Below are 19603 nucleotides of genomic sequence, written 5' to 3' on the forward strand. Positions count from 1 at the left end.
CAGGCGTGTTTCTACATCTAGAAGCGCCACTATGAGGATGCAAATGAAGTTTGCTTTAAATAAACACTGCAACGGTTGTAAGGCTTGAGATTTGACACAGTTAGTTTATTATAATAAAATGGTAGAAAAATACATACCTGTAATTACAGTCTTCTCGTATTGTAAATGTTTTGCTATGAAATTATGCCGTTTCAGTGCTATGGCGCATTGTTAATTTGTTACAGTTAAATATTAAATAATGGCACATTGGTTGCAACTTTTCGACATTTGTATGTTACCGGCCAAATCCGATTTCATGATGAACTAGTTTCGCCTAGGTCAAACTCATTCATCCTGTTACCGATAGGATAAAACAGGTTAGCCTAGGTCGAATCGGTTTATCCAAGTTAGAATTTACATGCTTTAGGATAAAGTGGTACGTTCTAGTCTGAACTAATTTTGCCTAGTCTGAATGTATGTCGCTGCCTGTACGAACGGGGAAACCCCGAATCATCTCTGGCTAGCCCCTCGCGCCTCTCAACCGCTCTTCGCTGGCATTGTTCTTTGTTTTGAACGGTATTTTGCATCGACGAGTGCGCGTGTTAAGTTGCTGGTTGCGTTTAAAAGATTTTATTATAATCCTAGTATAATTATTGTGAGGCGTTTTATCATGGATGAGCCTTCCTGTAGTAGAAAAGCCAATCAAAAGCTGTGTAAAGAAAAGTTTCTGGAGGAAATTTTGCAGAGTGAAAACAAAAAGATCTCTCATTATAATGTGTTATCAGTAGACGAATGTGCGGATTTGGTTAAACAAGTAGAAGAAGCGGAAAAGTTGGAAAAAAGAACAACATTACAAACAAAAAGAATGATACGATTTGCTGTTTTGAAAACTGGTGATGTGAAAAAACTCATTGCACGGTATGAAGAGACTATAAAATACTTTGTTCCAGCGAATGAACTTTATGATGTGATTGACGCAGCTCATGTAGCTGTGGGTCATGGTGGTCGCGATATGATATTAACCGATACATCAAAGAAATATGCCAATATCATAAAGGAAATGATACTCCTCTATTTATCAATGTGTGATGTTTGTCAACAAAACAACAGAAAAAAGAAAAGAGGGCCTGTTTCAAAGCCAATTCTCCATTCGGAAATGAATAGCAGATGCCAAGACGATTTGATTGATTCCAAACACAACCAGACGGGAATTTAAAGTTCATTCTAGTTTACCACGACCATCTCACAAAATTTGCTCTCCTTCGTGCGTTAACGTCAAAGAGGGCTGAAGAAGATCACTTGAATGACATATTCCTATCAATAGGGCCACCGTGTAATCTTCAATCTGATAATGGCAGACAATTTGTCAATAATTTTATAAGTGAACTCGCAAATCTTTGGTCAAAACTGAAAATTGTGCATGGAAACCAAGGCACAGCCAAAGTCAGGGTTCTGTTGAACGTGCCAACCAAGACATTGAAAATATGATACGTTCTTGGTTAAAGGACAATTTGAAGATGTGGTTGGAAGGATTAAGGTATGTCCAATTCATGAAAAATCGAGCCTACAAAGCATTATTCGGAATCGAACCTCGAGTAGGACTTTCCACTCCTCGTTGCCTCAAGAAATCATGAATGATATTCAGGATGAAGATGACCTAAAGAAGGCAATCGAAGATGACAGCAATACTGAACAGTACGAACACAGTGATGATGATGATAAGATTGTGAAAATTGATAACATGACATTCAAAATGCTAGAAAAAATTGCGACAGAAAATTTAAAAAATATATAAATAAAAAACAAGCTAAAATAATGAAAGTTTCCTCTGACTAATCCCATCCACCAGCTGACATTGGAGACTACGTAACAATACCTATTCCAGATGTAGACAAAGGCAGAAGTGACCTTCGGAACATTGGAGTAATACTTCAAAAGACTGATGAGGCCTCTGCAAAGTTGGCACCAAACATGGCGTACTTCAAAAACATGACTTCAGGTATAATTTTATTACAATTTTCCATAATTTTTTGTAATAAAATATTAAAAAATATTTGTTTTAACTTCTTTTTTATTTAGAACTGATTTCGGCGTCTGCATTCAGAAGCTTTTAGATGTGGGAGATATTAACCAGGATATTAAAATACCTTTAAGGACTGCAACAACAAAACATTCTGTTGGATCAGGGCAAGTCTTCTTGAGAAGCAGTTGCATGAAAAACTGTAGAACAAACAAATGCAACTGTAAGAAAAGCAAAGTACTCTGCAATTCTAAGTGCCACCAAAGTAAACCTTGTAAACATAAGTAAATAAGCAAATTGAAGATAAAGTGATTTCTGTGGATGGATATATGTAAGTTTGCCTAGTGATAGATTTGAAATTACTAATTAGTTAACAAATAACATAAATCATATTGACTGTTTTATTTCTATTCCTTTATTCAGATTACTTTGAAAAGCTTATAGAAGATACAAACTAGGTGAAATTAGTTCAGAGTAGGACGTACCAGTTTATCCTAAAGCATGTAAATTCTAACTAGGATAAACCGATTCGACCTAGGCTAAACCGTTTTATCCTATCAGTAACAGGATCAACTAGTTTGACCTAGGCGAAATTAGTTCATCCTAAGATCGGGTTTGGCCGGTAACACATACATCGTATACGATAACTTTGTGTTGAAACTGTAGTGTAATGACTGAGTCGCTGAGCCACTTGCATATTTTTTATGTTTTCTAAATGATTCTGGAACTTTTTTATTAATTTAATTTAAGTGTGTTCTGCAATACTACATTTTAGTTATTATAAATAAGAGTGCTCTTCTTCCAAGACTGCCGTTACGTCACTGCCTGATTCCCTCGCAGTTCATTACGATTAAAAATACTAAGAGAACAACATGATGAGCATGTGGTCATGGGCGTAAATGCGTGTCTTAGTAGACTCAATACAGGAGGAGCAGTGCTTATATAATGTTAAAAGTAAGAATTGTCACAACAGACATTATCGAGTACAGGCGCCATCCTACATGTTCGACAAAGTGAAATGCGACAAGCCGAAACTTTTGACTTCAAGCGAGTGCCAAACATATTTTATAAATATGCAGAAATGTACAACGTGGAAACCAGAAAAATATGAGACAGCAACAGAAGTGGAACAGGGGCACACCCATGTATTAGTATGAGAGGACTGGTTGGAAATGTGACTAAATGATTTTGTAGTCATAGGATACTACGGTTTTAGTTTTGTGAAATGCATAATTTTACTTTTCTAAACATTTCAAGCAAGTTGCCAATGTTCACGACACTTTGAAATATTATCAAAATCTAAATGAATATTTATGCAGCTGTAGTACTTCATCATAGGTAGATGCAACATCTGTGAAATGTCTGAGGTTAGTATTGATATTGTAATTAATATACAGAATTAACAGCAAGCACTGCGAACAGCATACACAGCGTGGTGAGGCTGTCGTTGATCGAATCGGTAATCCCCTCCCTCATTTACCTGTCTTACCTTATTCAGATACCTGTGCAGTCGCCATAGTTAGTCTGGAAATTGATGAGCGAGCAGCCGAGTCTACACTCTCTAGCAAACTGCGTTAACAGTGTACGGAGTACAGAAATTAGTAACTAAGGTAACTAGACGGGACAGTAATTCGTCATGCTGTCAAGTCACGTTCGAGAAAAATTTTGCACACAAGAGAGGTATAAGGCGTTCCCGTTCCCCCTCCCCCTCCCCTCCCTTCACCTCGTCCCCTCAGACAAGAGCAGCCTTCCCTTAGGCTCCGTTTTTACTTTTTTAAAAAGCACTGCACAGATGTATCTCTATAAAACAAATTTCTGAATCTTATTCTTGTGCTAAATATTGAAAGAAGGAACTATTTTTTTTAAGATGATTCCCAACATCTTTGAAAGCAGAAGGAACTAGACCTATTGTATTATTCTTGCTTCAACAAAAATTAGCTATCTTGTAATCTGAGTGATATGAATGAAAATATATAATTTGCGCTATTTTTTCCATTTAATAATTCAAAATTTTACTTCTATAATTTCGAAATTACTAAGATTTCCATATGAATACCCAATTCTTTACTGACCTGTTAAAGATAAGACAATGTTCAACCGTGTAAGTTACATGTGAAACAAGTTCACCGGTTAATACTCCAGACGAATTGCCATCTAACTACTTGAAAAACACAAACACAGTAGAAATTTTAATCTATGCGACTCAAAAGAAAAACATAAATTCGTGCGTGATAAGAAAGAGAAATCTTCTATTAACCCTAGATTACTAAATCGTAAAATTTACGATTGGAGTAGGGTATAAAATAGGACATTTTGTATTTGATTTGGTATGTAACATACTACTAGAGATCTAATACCCGTAATTAACTAAAGTATAACCCAGAATTTGTCACTTCCTTAGACTGACTTTTTGAAGTAGTACAATTTACGATGGTTTAGCAACAATGTAAAATTTACCCCCTCCCCCTTTAGTGTTCTAGGGGTAATAAAACCATATATAAATCGTAGAGTTGTTTAGTATACAGGGTGTCTCAGGAGGAATGGTCAATATTCAGGGAACGTCCATTCGAAGCGAAAAAATCAAGCAATGAACTCTTCTTCACCTCCGATACTGTGAAATAAATATCTTCTAATACAACCTCTTTGTTTTCTGTATTTTGTGAGGAGATAGTATGGACCAAAACAAGGAAAAATGTCCACAAAACAAGGGCTTTAAAGTGCATAAATTAATAGCTATGAGCACTTTTTCATTTTCGCTGCTATGAAAGACATGTCTTCCATTGAACACGTGTTCCTTACTCTTAATGTATGCATTTTACATTCCATGTTTACTACACTTTTCTGCTTCGAATTATTGTTCCACACACAACCATTTGTCCAGGGGGACCCCATATACACTGAACCTTCTTCCCTCTGGTAAAACCGTTATACTGAAACGTTGTTTTAGCCTTGAACTTATAAAAGTACTTCAAAATAGAACGTGAACCTATTCACATCAAGTTATCGCCTAAAATTTTTAACCTAAAATTTTTAAAAGTGTCAGTTTAAAGCATCTTTTATTGAAAATTCTTCTCACCACATGTAAGGTGCTGAAGTACTATCGTATTTCTTGTTAAGGTAGGCCTTGCGTGAAATGGGAGCTCAGTTAGACTGGGAATTAACCGAAAAGCGTACTTTTGAAATAAATTTGTACTAACTAGGACACTGTGTGATGCTGAAGCCAGTGGCAGCTCGTAGCTACAAATTTCGCATCGGATCAGTGCTTGCCGGAACGCTTTCGCTTTTACTATTGTTTACTTCTGCCAGTGTCAGTTTTACAGTCCGTACACAAACTTTGCAGTAAGGGCGCCTCTGATGCCACCCTGCGCTTGGGCCATAAACTGGCCCTCCATGGTGAACGGCAGCTGTGCTTCTATAGGATATTAGAAAAGTTTCGCAATACGACGCAACAATAAGTCGCACGAAGCTGATTGTTGCTATGTTCTGACAATACTTCATACTTGCATTGTAGCCGCTGTGTTGAGCCTGTGGGCGCAGTCGTGCACTGGCTGGGTTAGTTTGAACTGGTAGCTATGGCATCGTGGTCACGAAGTGGGATTCGGGCAGTTTTGCGGTACAAATTCGCAAGTGTCTTAAACATAGACCACCGCTTTGAACAAATTACTCTTCCACTCGGTGATGTGTGTCCACATCGTACGACTATATTCAGGTGGTACAGAGAATTCCAAAGAGGAAATTTCACTCTGCAGGACACTGAGAGGACGGGAAGGCGACGATCATCAGTTACGGAGGAAAGAAAACATAGATGCCGCGAGGAAATGATAGACAAAGACAGGCGAGTGACCTATAAGCAGACAGAGGACACCTTAGGGCTGAATGCACCACCAATTCGTTTCATTCTGCACGATCGTTTGCAAGTAAAGAAATTTTGTTCTCTGGGTGCCGCATAGACTGACACAAGAGCGTCAAAGAAGTTTTCTAAGGGAAAATCTCAGCACGTGAATAGCATTGCGACAGATGACCAGACTTGGTTGTACTAATACGACGTGCCGATTAACACTCAAGTCTGGGTCTTTGAAGACGACGACACGCCCGTAGCTATCAGATAATCCCGATCGGTAAATAAGAAAACGAAAGCTTTTTCTTTTTTTCCAAATCGAATGGAATTGTGGAGCGTGTTGTTTTGGACACACAGAAGACAGTCACAGCTAACAAGGGAACCTCCCCATCGCACCCCCCTCAGATTTAGTTATAAGTTGGCACAGTGGATAGGCCTTGAAAAACTGAACACAGATCAATCGAGAAAACAGGAAGAAGTTGTGTGGAACTATGAAAAAAATAAGCAAAATATACAAACTGAGTAGTCCATGCGTAAGATAGGCAACATCAAGGACAGTGTGAGCTCACAAGCGCGGTGGTTCCGTGGTTAGCGTGATCAGCTGCGGAACGAGAGGTCCTTGGTTCAAGTCTTCCGTCGAGTGAAAAGTTTAATTTTTTATTTTCCGGCAGTTATCAAAGTTCAGGCACTCACACATAATCAACTTCCCTCTCCAAAATTCCAGGACATGTTCAGATTTGCTCCGAAATATGCAGGATTTGACGGTCTACACACGGAAAAATTTGAAAACGTTAAAAACATATATTTTGACAGAGCACAGGGAAAACTGCGCGACTGTGAAACTGTTGCATTCATTTGTTGCGGTTTATGTGACAAACTCTTATGTTTTCATCACTTTGTTGGGAGTGATTATCACATCCACAAGAAAACCTAAATCGGGCAAGGTAGAAGAATCTTTTTACCTATTAGCCAAGTGTGCAAGTTAGGTGGGTCGACAACATATCCCTGTCATGTGACGCACATGCCGTCACCAGTGTCGTATAGAATATATCAGACGTGTTTTCGTGGATCAAATGTTTTCGGTTCCCATTGGAGAGGCACGTCCTTTCGTCTACTAATCGCACGGTTTTGCGGTGCGTCGGAAAACACAGACACTAAACTTATTACAGTGAACAGAAACGTCAATGAACGAACGGACAGATCATAACTTTGCAAAAATAAAGAAAGTAAACTTTTCCCTCGAGGGAAGACTTGAACCAAGGACCTCTCGTTCCGCAGCTGCTGGCGCTAACCACGGAACCACGGCGCTCGTGAGCTCACACTGCCGGCCGCGGTGGTCTAGCGGTTCTGGCGCTGCAGTCCGGAACCGCGGGACTGTTACGGTCGCAGGTTCGAATCCTGCCTCGGGCATGGGTGTGTGTGGTGTCCTTAGGTTAGTTAGGTTTAAGTAGTTCTAAGTTCTAGGGGACTTATGACCAAAGATGTTGAGTCCCATAGTGCTCAGAGCCATTTGAACCATTTTTTTTTTTTTTTTTTTTTTTTTTTTTTTTTTTTTTTTTTTTGAGCTCACACTGTCCTTGATGTTGCCTATCTTGCGCATAGACTACTCAGTTTGTATATTTTGCTTACTTTTTTCATAGTTTCACACAACTTCTTCCTGTTTTCTCGATTGATCTGTGCTCAGTTTTTCAAGGCCTATCCACTGTGCCAACTTATAACGAAATCTGAGGGGGGTGCGATAGGGAGGTTCCCTTGTAAGTGTCACACTGAGCAGTGCTCGCACAGAGTTATCCAGTCTTTGAAGGACGTGCGACCGAAGTCGAGGATGCACACTGGCTTCCTCCATCACGACAACGCTCCCGCTCACCACGCCAAAGCAGGCACCGAATATATGCGGGGTATGGGACGGAAACTTGCCGGTTCGGGGACTTTCTCTGCCTGGGGACTGGATGTTTGTGTTGTCCTCATCATTTCATCGTCATCATCATTCGTGATACTGGCTAGATTGGACTGTGTAAAAAATTGGGACTTTGCACGGGCGCTGATGACCGCGCTGTTGAGCGACCCACAAACTAATCATCATCATCATCTGAAACTTCTTGAGCACCCTTCTTACAGTCCATACCTTGCTCCTTGTGACTTTGCACTGTTCCTGTGGTGTCACCGCCAGACACCACGCTTGCTAGGTGGTAGCTTTTAAATCGGCCGCGGTCCGTTAGTATACGTCGGACCCGCGTGTCGCCACTATCAGTGATTGCAGACCGAGCGCCGCCACACGGCAGGTCTAGCCTAGAGAGACTCCCTAGCACTCGCCCCAGTTGGACAGCCGACTTTGCTAGTGATGGTTCACTGTCTACATACGCTCTCATTTGCGGAGACGACAGTTTAGCATAGCCTTCAGCTATGTCATTTGCTACGACCTAACAAGGCGCCATATTCAGTTACTATTCTGAACAGATAATATTGTGAATCATGTACCGTCAAGAGCGACGTTCATCATTAATGGATTAAAGTTAAGTATCAGACTAATTACGTTCGCTTTCTGAATTCTAATTCCTTGTCATGTTCCAGACCTCACGTCAGTAGAGTCCTTCCCTCCTCACGCCAGCTTGCGTCAGCTAAAACGCGTGCATTTCGGCCTCCAGTCGTAACACAATGTTGGTTCTTCTGCCAACAAAACAGTTCCCGCTGGTGAAAATGAAGCGGAAAGGAGTACAGTTTTCAAGTGATGAAAACCTCCTGGTTTAGGGACTGGATCCAGAGGATGGAGAGAGGTATTCAATGTGGCAGAAATTTCTTTGAAACAATCAAATAAATGAAGCTGTAGTGCAGAACTTCGCCATTACCCTGTGCACAGAGGGACTGCGGCCACGCACCTACCTGCGCTGGCGGGTTCCGCGACCAGCAGCCCGCGAGGCGGCCGTAGCGAGGCGTGGTGGGACGAGGCTAGGCGGGCCGGCCTGCTGGCCTGCTGCTGCTGGTGGGGCGTGCGGTGGGCGTCGCGGCGCGGGCGCTACTGGCGTCTGCGGGCGGCGGTGCGCAGCTGGCCTAGCCGGGGCGGCGCGGGGGTGGGCCGCCCCCGGCTGCGCTGTGGGGCGCGGCCCAGCTGCCGCCGGGCGCCGGCGCCGGCTCAGCCCCCGCCCCCACCCCCTAACCTGTCTCTCTGCCGCGCGCCGAACAAAAAGACCGCCACCGCATTTCCCGCTCTCCGCGCGTGGCCGCTCTGCCGGCATATTTCCGCGCCGCGAGTGCGAGTGCGGTACTTACGTGCGGACCGTTCTCTCTCCTAGCGGTGGTGGGGCTTCCGTCCCGACACTTGCTTACGAGGCAAGTGCGCCACCTCGGATGCCCAGAACGGCACGAAAATGCTCTTAGAATAAAAAGCCCTCATCCCAAAAAACAGTGGAATGAGATATTCGCGTGCAAAACTGTGCCTCTTATCCCGAGAGATACTTGAATGAACACCTATTTACACCGCAGGAAAAAAATAGTACACCTGGAAATATGACGTCGATTCTGATACGATGACGACATATGCCACCTCGAGGACACTAGCTCTTAACTACTATGGTCATTCACAGGAACACAATTACTATGGAGGAGTCTCACAGACAGCATTTTTCTGTTTTATATATCAAACCAGGATTTTGCTGAATATACAGGGTGTTAGAAAAAGGTACGGCCAAACTTTCAAGAAACATTCCTCACACACAAAGAAAGAAAATATGTTATGTGGACATGTGTCCGGAAACGCTTACTTTCCATGTTAGAGCTCATTTTATTACTTCTCTTCAAATCGCATTAATCATGGAATGGGAACACACAACAACAGAACGTACCAGCGTGACTTCAAACACTTTGTTACAGGAAATGTTCGAAATGTCCTCCGTTAGCGAAGATACATGCATCCACCCTCCGTCGCATGGAATCTCTGATGCGCTGATGCAGCCCTGGAGAATGGCGTATTGTATCACAGCCGTCCACAATACGAGCACGAAGAGTCTCTACATTTGGTACCGGGGTTGCGTAGACAAGAGCTTTCAAATACCTCCGTAAATGAAAGTCAAGACGGTTGAGGTCAAGGAGAGCGTGGACGCCATGGAATTGGTCCGCCTCTACCAATCCATCGGTCACCGAATCTGTTGTTGAGAACCATACGAACACTTGACTGAAATGTGCAGGAGCTCCATCGTGCATGAACCACATGTTGTGTCGTGCTTGTAAAGGCACATATTCTAGCAGCACAGGTAGAGTATCCCGTATGAAATCATGGCGGTGAATCGAGGAAGTACAGTACATACTGACGAAACTAAAATGAGCTCTAACATGGAAATTAAGCGTTTCCGAACACATGTCCACATAACATCTTTTCTTTATTTGTGTGTGAGGAATGTTTCCTGAAAGTTTGGCCGTACCTTTCTGTAACACCCTGTTTCTTGACTTCCAGTCATTCATTACACTTCTTAGAGGTGGCTTTTGTACAAATTTGATTTTTTTTAAACACTGCGGTATTTCAAAAACTTCGACAATTAAAACAAAGCGAAATCTGGAGTATATTTTTATTTTATGAGTTACGAAAATAACAGCAACTAGTTAGCTCTCTACTCACACATAGATTTTCATCAGAGGCATTATATTACAAAATTGGCAATATAACTAGGTGGAAAAATCCGACATGACTTACGATAAATTGTGTGCGAAGTCAGCTTTCAGTTTACGACTCACTTTGCAATGTAGAGCGAATATTTCAGTCCATAAGTCTATGATTGGAAAAACTTTGCCACCATTTTACTTCTAAAATTACAAGTAAAAACTAAATACTTGTTCTCATGTGCCACTGAATCATACTTTAGTCAATTTCCACCCGCAAACACTTCACGCAGACCTTCCTCGAACACTCCAAACGAATCGGAACACCACGCTGTTAACATGGATACCTCTTCAGACGAGGCGGCCAAAGGGTGCACGTTTTTCGATTTTCGAATTCTACTTTCGGTATCTGAGGCTCATCTTGCAAGTGAAGATATCCGTCTCACATAACACACGTTGCACAGAAGGCTCAGCTTTCCCCGCCATGGAGAAACAGTAGCATGCAATAAAAACGCGGCACGCAAACACTATGGTACGTCTGTGAGACCTCTCAAGGCTAATAATTACGAAGCAAAGAGCAGCAACAATGCAAGAATGTTGGCACGTGTAGCTTGACAGCCAATAGGAAGGTACATGAAAGTCCATTTGGCTTTGCAGGGGTGTGAGAAATATCTCGACACAAAAATTAGTAGCGGTCTGAGAGACGGTAGATAGTAGTTAAGGGCTAGATCTGTCGATAACTGTGTCAACATCGTCTGCTAACAGATAGCGTAGTGGCATAGTTACCAACCACAGCGCCATCTGTGTCTAATCTCTAATACGGAATGGTCAAAGCCAGAAGGGTCAGCGTTGTGCAAACGTGTGAAGAGAGCACTCCACCGTGCTACGGAGGAACATTCGTGCTTCCTACACCCGACTGAGTGACTTTCAAAGGGGTTAAATTGTGGCCTTCCGATTGTCTGGACGGTCCTTTCGGAGACTTGCCACACAAGTTGGAAGCGCTGCCTCAGCTGTGGACTCAGTGGACACGTGAAGATCCTCACACGAACAGACGACGGTCTGGACGTCCACGCAGAACAGACTCCCGCCAGCGTCGTCGTATTGTAAGGACGACAGTGCCAGAACGTACAGCTGCAACAGCGCAGGAAACAGGGCTTGTGAGCCAAAACGAACTGTTGTGGACAGGTTATTAGCAGCGGAAGACGGACACGCATGCCTCTAGTCCGCCTTTCACCCACGCCACAGCATCGACGGGCACGGCTCGACTGGTGCCGTCACAGAATAACTCGGAAGATGGAATGTCGCGCCCTGGTCTTCAGTGACGGAAGCACGTTCCGTCTGCAAGCAAGTGACGGTCGTTTGTGCGTACGACGCAGACGTGGTGAGCGCTGTCAGCTAGAGCGCTTTCGTCCGAGACACACTGGGGCCGCCGCAGGCCTGGGGTGGGATGAGCTACAGCTCTCGTTCACTTTTGGTGCTTCTGGAGACGACTCTTAACCCATTACTGGCCAAAACTCTATCGGATCATTTTTTGCAAACTTTTATACATCAATACGTTACACTGAGTGATTAATGCAATAAAAAGTTGTTTCGAAAATTTTCTGTTTATTAGAACAAAAACTACAGACCGTCCCATTTTTGGGACACTGGTCAAATGCGCTATCCAAATTCACAACCTTATTCGCCATGCATAATATTGTAAGAAACAACACAAACAATAAATAATGAATGTTTTAATATTATTGAATGTCAACTCAGTATGAAATGAAGCAAGACACTTGTCGTGTACACCAACATTGCACCTATCAATTTTTTTCTTGCAGTAAGCACATCTCTTCTGTGTTTTACTCTCTTCTGTGTTTTACTTGACACAATGAAATGATTTCCTGGATCTAGTCGTACATCTGTGCTCACCCGTCCCCCCATCAATTTGCTTCCTTGTGGTCCTCTGCGTTTTGGTACTGATCCTGTTTTCTTTGATAAGTAAAACATCACTATTCGCTGTCAGATATCAAAAAGTGAGAGCTTCTCTCTAAAGTACCGACTACATCTTGTACAACAGACTCATTGTTCAATACATTTTTGTCAATGTCTTCTTCATCTGTTATTACATTTGCGTCGGGTGGAATAATCGCCAATTCTACGTCATCATATTCATCGTCACTCTCTTGATGGTTCGCTAGTTCTGTTAGAATTTCTTCAAGTGTAAGTCCACGTTTGTATCCTGTTGGAATCTTAAAATTCGAATAGAACGTGAAAAAAAGCAGATATAAAGAACGTAAAATGCATTTCTTCTATGTATAATACGTGTATACAAGAACAGGGCACATCAACAATAAATGATAGTGTAACATGCTATTGTCCCGTTATTGGGACGCATAAAATATATCGATATTGCACTTACTTGAAAAAATCTGCAGTATACTTAATCTTATATGGACATCCATATGTTCATTACAAACACGCCCAGACAACTAAATCACAGCTCATTGTCGTCCAGTAACTACCAGCAGACATACAGTGCTGCCAAGTGCGAGAACAAAAAATCGGCAAGTTTATAATTTTCCTGACGTGAAGTACTTAGAAAAAAGTTATTTATTTTACATTTACAGGCATTATAGCAGTTAGTTGAACCTACAGGTGCAACAATAAAGCTCCATTGCTTACGTAGAAATAAGTAAAGTATACGGGTCCAAAAAAAGGGACAATGGCGAGTAATGGGTTAACTAAAAACTCGGTCCGTGCACAATGTTGTTGGACCCATTCTTCTACCGTTTTTGCAACAGGAAGGTGATGTGTTGTTCCAGCAGGATAATGCTCGGTCACGCACTGCTTCTGCAACTTCCCTGTCCAGCACGATTTCCGGACTCGTCTCCAATCGAGCGTGTGGCGATACGATGGAACGAGAAATGACTTACGCGACTCGTCAACGACCGACTCTTACAGAAGTACGTGGAGAGGTCGAGCAGATATGGCACAACGTAACCCTGCACAGTATTCGCCCTCTGGAGCGATCGACTGGATGAGAGAGTCAGCGCCAGCACTGCCGCCCGTGGAGGATACACCACGTAAAATGATGGGTGTTTCAGCACCGGTTGTTACCTGACGCCTCAGAACCGCTTGTCCTATTGATGTTGTTGTTGTTGTGGTCTTCAGTCCTGAGACTGGTTTGTTGCAGCTCTCCATGATACTCTATCCTGTGCAAGCTTCATCATCTCCCAGTACCTACTGCAACCTACATCCTTCTGAATCTGCTTAGTGTATTCATCTCTTGGTCTCCCTCTACGATTTTTACTCTCCACACTGCCCTCCAATACTAAACTGCCGATCCCTTGACGCCTCAGAACATGTCCTACCAACCGATCCCTTCTTCTAGTCAAGTTGTGCCAGAAACTTCTCTTCTCCTCAATCCTATTCAATACCTCCTCATTAGTTATGTGATCTACCCATCTAATCTTCAGCATTCTTATGTAGCACCACATTTCGAAAGATTCTATTCTCTTCTTGTCCAAAATATTTATCGTCCATGTTTCACTTCCATACATGACTACACTCCATACAAATACTTTCAGAAACGACTTCCTGACACTTAAATCTATATTCGATATTAACAACTCTCTCTTCTTCAGAAACGCCTTCCTTGCCATTGCCAGTTTACATTTTATATCCTCTCTACTTCGACCATCATCAGTTATTTTGCTCCCCAAATAGCAAAACTCATTTACTACTTTAAGTATCTCATTTCCTAATCTAATTCCCTCAGCATCACGCGACTTAATTCGACTACATTCCATTATCCTCGTTTTGCTTTTGTTGATGTTCATCTTATATCCTCCTTTCAAGACACTGTCCATTCCGTTCAATTGCTCTTCCAAGTCCTTTGCTGTCTCTGACAGAATTACAATGTCATCGGCGAACCTCAAAGTTTTTATTTCTTCTCCATGGATTTTAATACCTACTCCGAATTTTTCTTTTGTTTCCTTCACTGCTTGCTCAGTATAGAGATTGAATAACATTGGGGAGAGGCACAACCCTGTCTCACTCCCTTCCCAACCACTGCTTCCCATTGATGTCCCTCGACTCTTATAACTGCCATCTGGTTTCTGTACAAATTGTATTGATATGTTAATGTAATCATTTCATGTACTGCATATGCGCTCTTACAGCAGTAAATCGTGAGTGAATTGAAAACTTCTAAAAGGTGTGCTAATTTTTTTTCCCTAAATGGCTATCCCCAAACCCGCGGCACGGCACCCTGGCCTATTTGCAGGCACATATAAAGGCTTCCAGGGGCAACAAAAATGTTATTTTCAATATTTCCCGTAGTTATTTAAAATGTCATAATCAACTCATTCAGACGTATAATTATATGTTACTAGTCCAACACAACGAGACAAGTACTACAGTTAGAAAATGTGTGTGTTTCGAGGCAAAGGCGCGCAAATGCACGGATTTTATTCATCAGTATGACAGCACTTAGCGACTTCCGACAAACTTTGCACGTAATTTCAAACCACTTCGAAACTTCTCGCCGACATCCCTCAAAAAATGATGAAAAGAAAAAGTTCATCGCTTAGTACATTTCCGCTGTCCGTGCGCTGAAACGGCCGAATCAGACATGACATTTTAATTTATTACTGCTTCACTACTAACTCTGTTCGCAACGAGTTGCAGTTGGCGTCCATAGCGTGCGGCTGCCCGACGGCGGACTGTCTCCGGCTAAGATGCAGTGATTTGGAGCCCTTGCACTGACTGCCCGACCGCGTATTATGTATGGCCAAATACAGTAATAGCATACACCTTCAGATGGGATTTTAATATCCCGAAACCGGTCTTGAATTGAATGAGTCATTAGTATAAATGAAGGGGACCTCTTTAAATTAATCAATCGTAACTACTCGCGACACAGTTTGCAGACAGTGTCCACGTATATCAATGAATAGACCTCCAAAATTATATCGTTGTAAGAGGCACAGTTCAGGAGATATGAGTGAAAAACTAGCTTTTGCTGAAAATGGAGCGCAAATTTCCAAGTTTATATTCATCCAGTATTTTGCAATGAGAGAACTTAGCGACCCCCAACAAATTTTAAGTATAATCTGTAACCTTTACGAAACTGTATCTTACTTGCATGGTTAACGGCAAATATTCAAGCCATTAACTCATTTGTAATGATCCGTTTGAAGCTAGTTTATACATGGAGCTAGATTGTTTAAGGAATAGGGGTTAGCTGGTTTTAGTTCTAAGATGGGATTTGCGTTAGCAAAAAGAAAGAAAATAAAGATACAACGAGACAAAGAACAGACCGAAGACAAGAAAATATTACCAGCCTCCTGCATCTATTTCTTTATGTAATATAAGCCCTCCATGAGAAGGACCGTTGATTTTATAAGACAACGATGTAAAAAACCTCAAGTAAAGTTACACCATCGTCATTTCATCTTCAGACTTCACTCTGTGCTATACAATGAAGTTTGCGCATCTACGCAGATGCGTCTGTTACAATACTGCTTGGCAAAAGGCAGAGTGGCTTTATTCAGGCGTTATTTTTTTGACCACTTCACCTGAAATCCAACAACTGCACTCTGAAGACTCAACAGCTGTCCAACACTAACAGGTCAGCATAAAAAGTTCGTTGTTCAGACAGAGCAATTAATTTAAACTCTGAAAATAGAGCAATAAGTTACGACATCAAAATATGTGTGTTTTTGGTGCTATTATATCGATATTTTGCTTCTTAAAAATGGTTCAAATGGCTCTGAGCACTATGGGACTCAACATCTTAGGTCATAAGTCCCCTAGAACTTAGAACTACTTAAACCTAACTAACCTAAGGACATCACACACACCCATGCCCGAGGCAGGATTCGAACCTGCGACCGTAGCAGTCCCGCGGTTCCAGACTGCAGCGCCAGAACCGCTAGACCACCGCGGCCGGCTTTTGCTTTTTAGAATTGCAAAAGTTTGTCTGTTAGAGCCGCGGGGAGTAGCCGCTCGGTCTAGGGCGTCTTGTCACGGTCCGCGCGGCTTCCCCCGTCGGAGGCTCGAGTCCTCCTTCGGGCATGGGTGTGTGTGTGTGTGTGTGTGTGTGTGTGTGTGTGTGTGTGTGTGTGTGTGTGTGTGTGTCGTCCTTAGTATAAGTTAGTTTAAGTTAGATTAAGTAGTGCGTAAGCTTAGGGACCGTTGACCTCAGCAGTTTGGTCCCATAAGATTTTACGACAACTTTTTCTCTATTACATCTCGAATATGTGACAATACGAATGAGTCTCGTGGTAAGACATGCAGTTTTGGTTCGTATCACTGTTTTTGGGTTGACCGATTCAAATTCTAAGCACATTTCCGTGCGGTTCTGAGCGTTCGAGATCACGCACTTCCTTTGTCAGCGATTAAATGCCCGCAACATCTTTCGCTCCTGCCTCCTACGCACACGAGCGGCGGATAACAGCAATCTCACGACGTGTCGTGCGATTTGTCCAAGCATCGCACAATGAATTGTATATCATTTCCTGCCCGCACCTGTATGTTGATGCTGTGGCTATCGTGTATGTAAGGCCTGGTGCCTGGGACAAAGCTGCTTCCTCCAGCCTGAATGGGTTGCTTTTCCATAATCCTCCTGAATGGGTCGTGGTGGGGGCCTACGCGACGGGTTCAAGGACGAGTTTCTTTCCCCAGAATGCCAAGTGTTTCTCAGCAACTACTGGAAATAAACTTGCAGGATGAGCAAGCGACCAATGCAAATTCCCACTTTTTGCTCCTCAGGTTGATTAGGTGAAACGCCCGAATCTCAAATGCAATTTAAGCCTTTTGACGTTGAGTGCGCCATAACAGTGCGCCCACCCAGGATGTTCCAAGCTAGGGTTGGCAGAATTCGTTGCTAGCAAACCGAGACGTTTCTCTAAAATTAACTAAAAATGGCCATAACTTGTCCCGGCCGCTGTGACCAAGCGGTTCTAGGCGCTTCAGTCCGGAACTGCGCTGCTGCTACGGTCGCAGGTTCGAATAATGCCTCCGGCCTGGATGTGTGTGATGTCCTTAGGTTAATTAGGTTCAAATGGCTCTGAGCACTATGGGACTTAACTGCTGAGGTCATCACACACATCCATGCCCGAGGCAGGATTCGAACCTGCGACCGTAGCGGTCCCGCTGTTCCAAACTGTAGCGCCTAGAACCGCTCGGCCACACCGGCCGGCGGTTAGTTAGGTTTAAGTAGTTCTAAGTCTAGGGGACTGATGACCTCAGATGTTAAGTCCAATAGAGCTCAGAGCCATTTGAACCATTCTGAACCATAATTTGGGAATCATAAACCGGGACATTTTGGATCACTTTTCCTAACGCTAAAGTAGTGAAATATTTGTGCAAATTACTGCTGTATTCAACTAATTTAATAAAATAAATGAACACTTCACACTTTAAGTAATTTAATAAAACTCTAGGGAGGCCATTCAAATAACATTTTACAATATAAGTACTGGAACCACAAGAATTTATTAGTTTGAAACATTGATACGAAATACAAAATTGTCTACCGAAACATTGTATGTTGAAGTGCAAAGTTCACATAATTTCTTATCCTGCGCCTCATATTTATCTGAATTCTGAGCTTTGGAAAGAAGATCTTTCCGCTGTAAGATGTATTCATAAAACTTAAAGCAACTCATTTCATAATTAAAAACACATTCAATTATTGCTTCGAACGTTGGTACTTGTAATCTCTTTCGTTCCTCAGTCGATTGCACATTCATGAGAGAAAATACTCTCGTTCCACGTTTGCATTATGCCCTGAAATACTGGAGACGAATTCACACAGGTTCAGCAACTGAGAATACTGTTCTTCGCATTCAATCTGTCGAAAGCAAGAGGTCCATTTTTGCTGACATGATTTACTATCCCAGTTATCGCTATTTTTGTTGGTTTCTGATTCAATGAACTGCTTGAATAAAGAAAACTGGTCCAACCGTACACTATCATCTACTGACACACTTCTACGGTGTACAAATGTTAATGTTTTTGTCACATTGCTCCACTCAGGTTCTGCGTCCATCAACATCCATTTAAAAATGGAAAACTGTTGACCATTTTTTTAAATAACCTGTACATTTTTTATAAAACTATTCTACATCAACATGAAATTTTTGAATTTCACTATTTAATGCAACCTCGCTGTTCTGCAAGAGAGATGTCACTTTGAGTGGAATAAATCTTTCTTCCTTACGACGTTCTATGATTCTGCAAGTATTTTCCAAAATTGCAGCTTCTTCTTCTATAACACTGATGTCTGCTGTCTCTGAAACACGGTGTAATGACTGTGCAGGAACCAAAGACATGCTTCCGTTAACGGATTCTGGAAGAAGGTTGTCAGAAATTTAGGCGCCTTATCTTCCATGAGGAAGAATGATTTAAGAGCATCATACAACTTCAGTACTCTCTCTACAGCAACAAACAAAGATAAGCACCTTGTTTTTGTATGTGAAAACAATGCATGGTACTCTGTGTCCACAAACCCACAAAACTCCTTTAGACGCTCCGTTCGTACTGTGTATATAGAGAAGTAATCGAAAAGTTTAATTATAAAGGTTTCTACGTCAACCCCATCACGTCGGCGGCTGTATTGGCAGCACTGTGTAGTATGTGAGCAGGGCAGCCAACTCCTAAAAGATTTTCGTTTACTTCACTTTTCAGTCTAGCAAATACATTGTTTGTACCTGCTCGTCGCACTCCTCCAAAATTAGTGTTAGCATTGTCACCGCAAAATGCAATACACTTATCAATTTTACTTTCTTCTAATGCAGTAATGCAGTACGTACATACTGTAGAGGCGGTTTCATTTGGCAGCGAAACTAATCTAAGCAATTTCACTTGAATGCCATCCTGAGGTGTAAAATATTCAACAATTAATGGAATTATTTTTTTAGCCTTGTGATTACTTGCGTCTGTAGCTATTGAATAGCCGCGCTGGATTAGCCGAGCGGTCTAAGGCGCTGCAGTCACGGACTGTGCGGCTAGTCCCGGCGGAGGTTCGAGTCCTCCCTCGGGCATGGGTGTGTGTGTTTGTCCTTAGGATAATTTAGGTTATGTAGTGTGTAAGCTTAGGGACTGATGACCTTGGCAGTTAAGTCCCATAAGATTTCACACACATTTGAACATTTTTTTGAGCTATTGAATAATAGCGGATCAAT

This window comes from Schistocerca cancellata, chromosome 8 (assembly GCF_023864275.1).
Source record: "Schistocerca cancellata isolate TAMUIC-IGC-003103 chromosome 8, iqSchCanc2.1, whole genome shotgun sequence".
Lineage (NCBI taxonomy): Eukaryota > Metazoa > Arthropoda > Insecta > Orthoptera > Acrididae > Schistocerca > Schistocerca cancellata.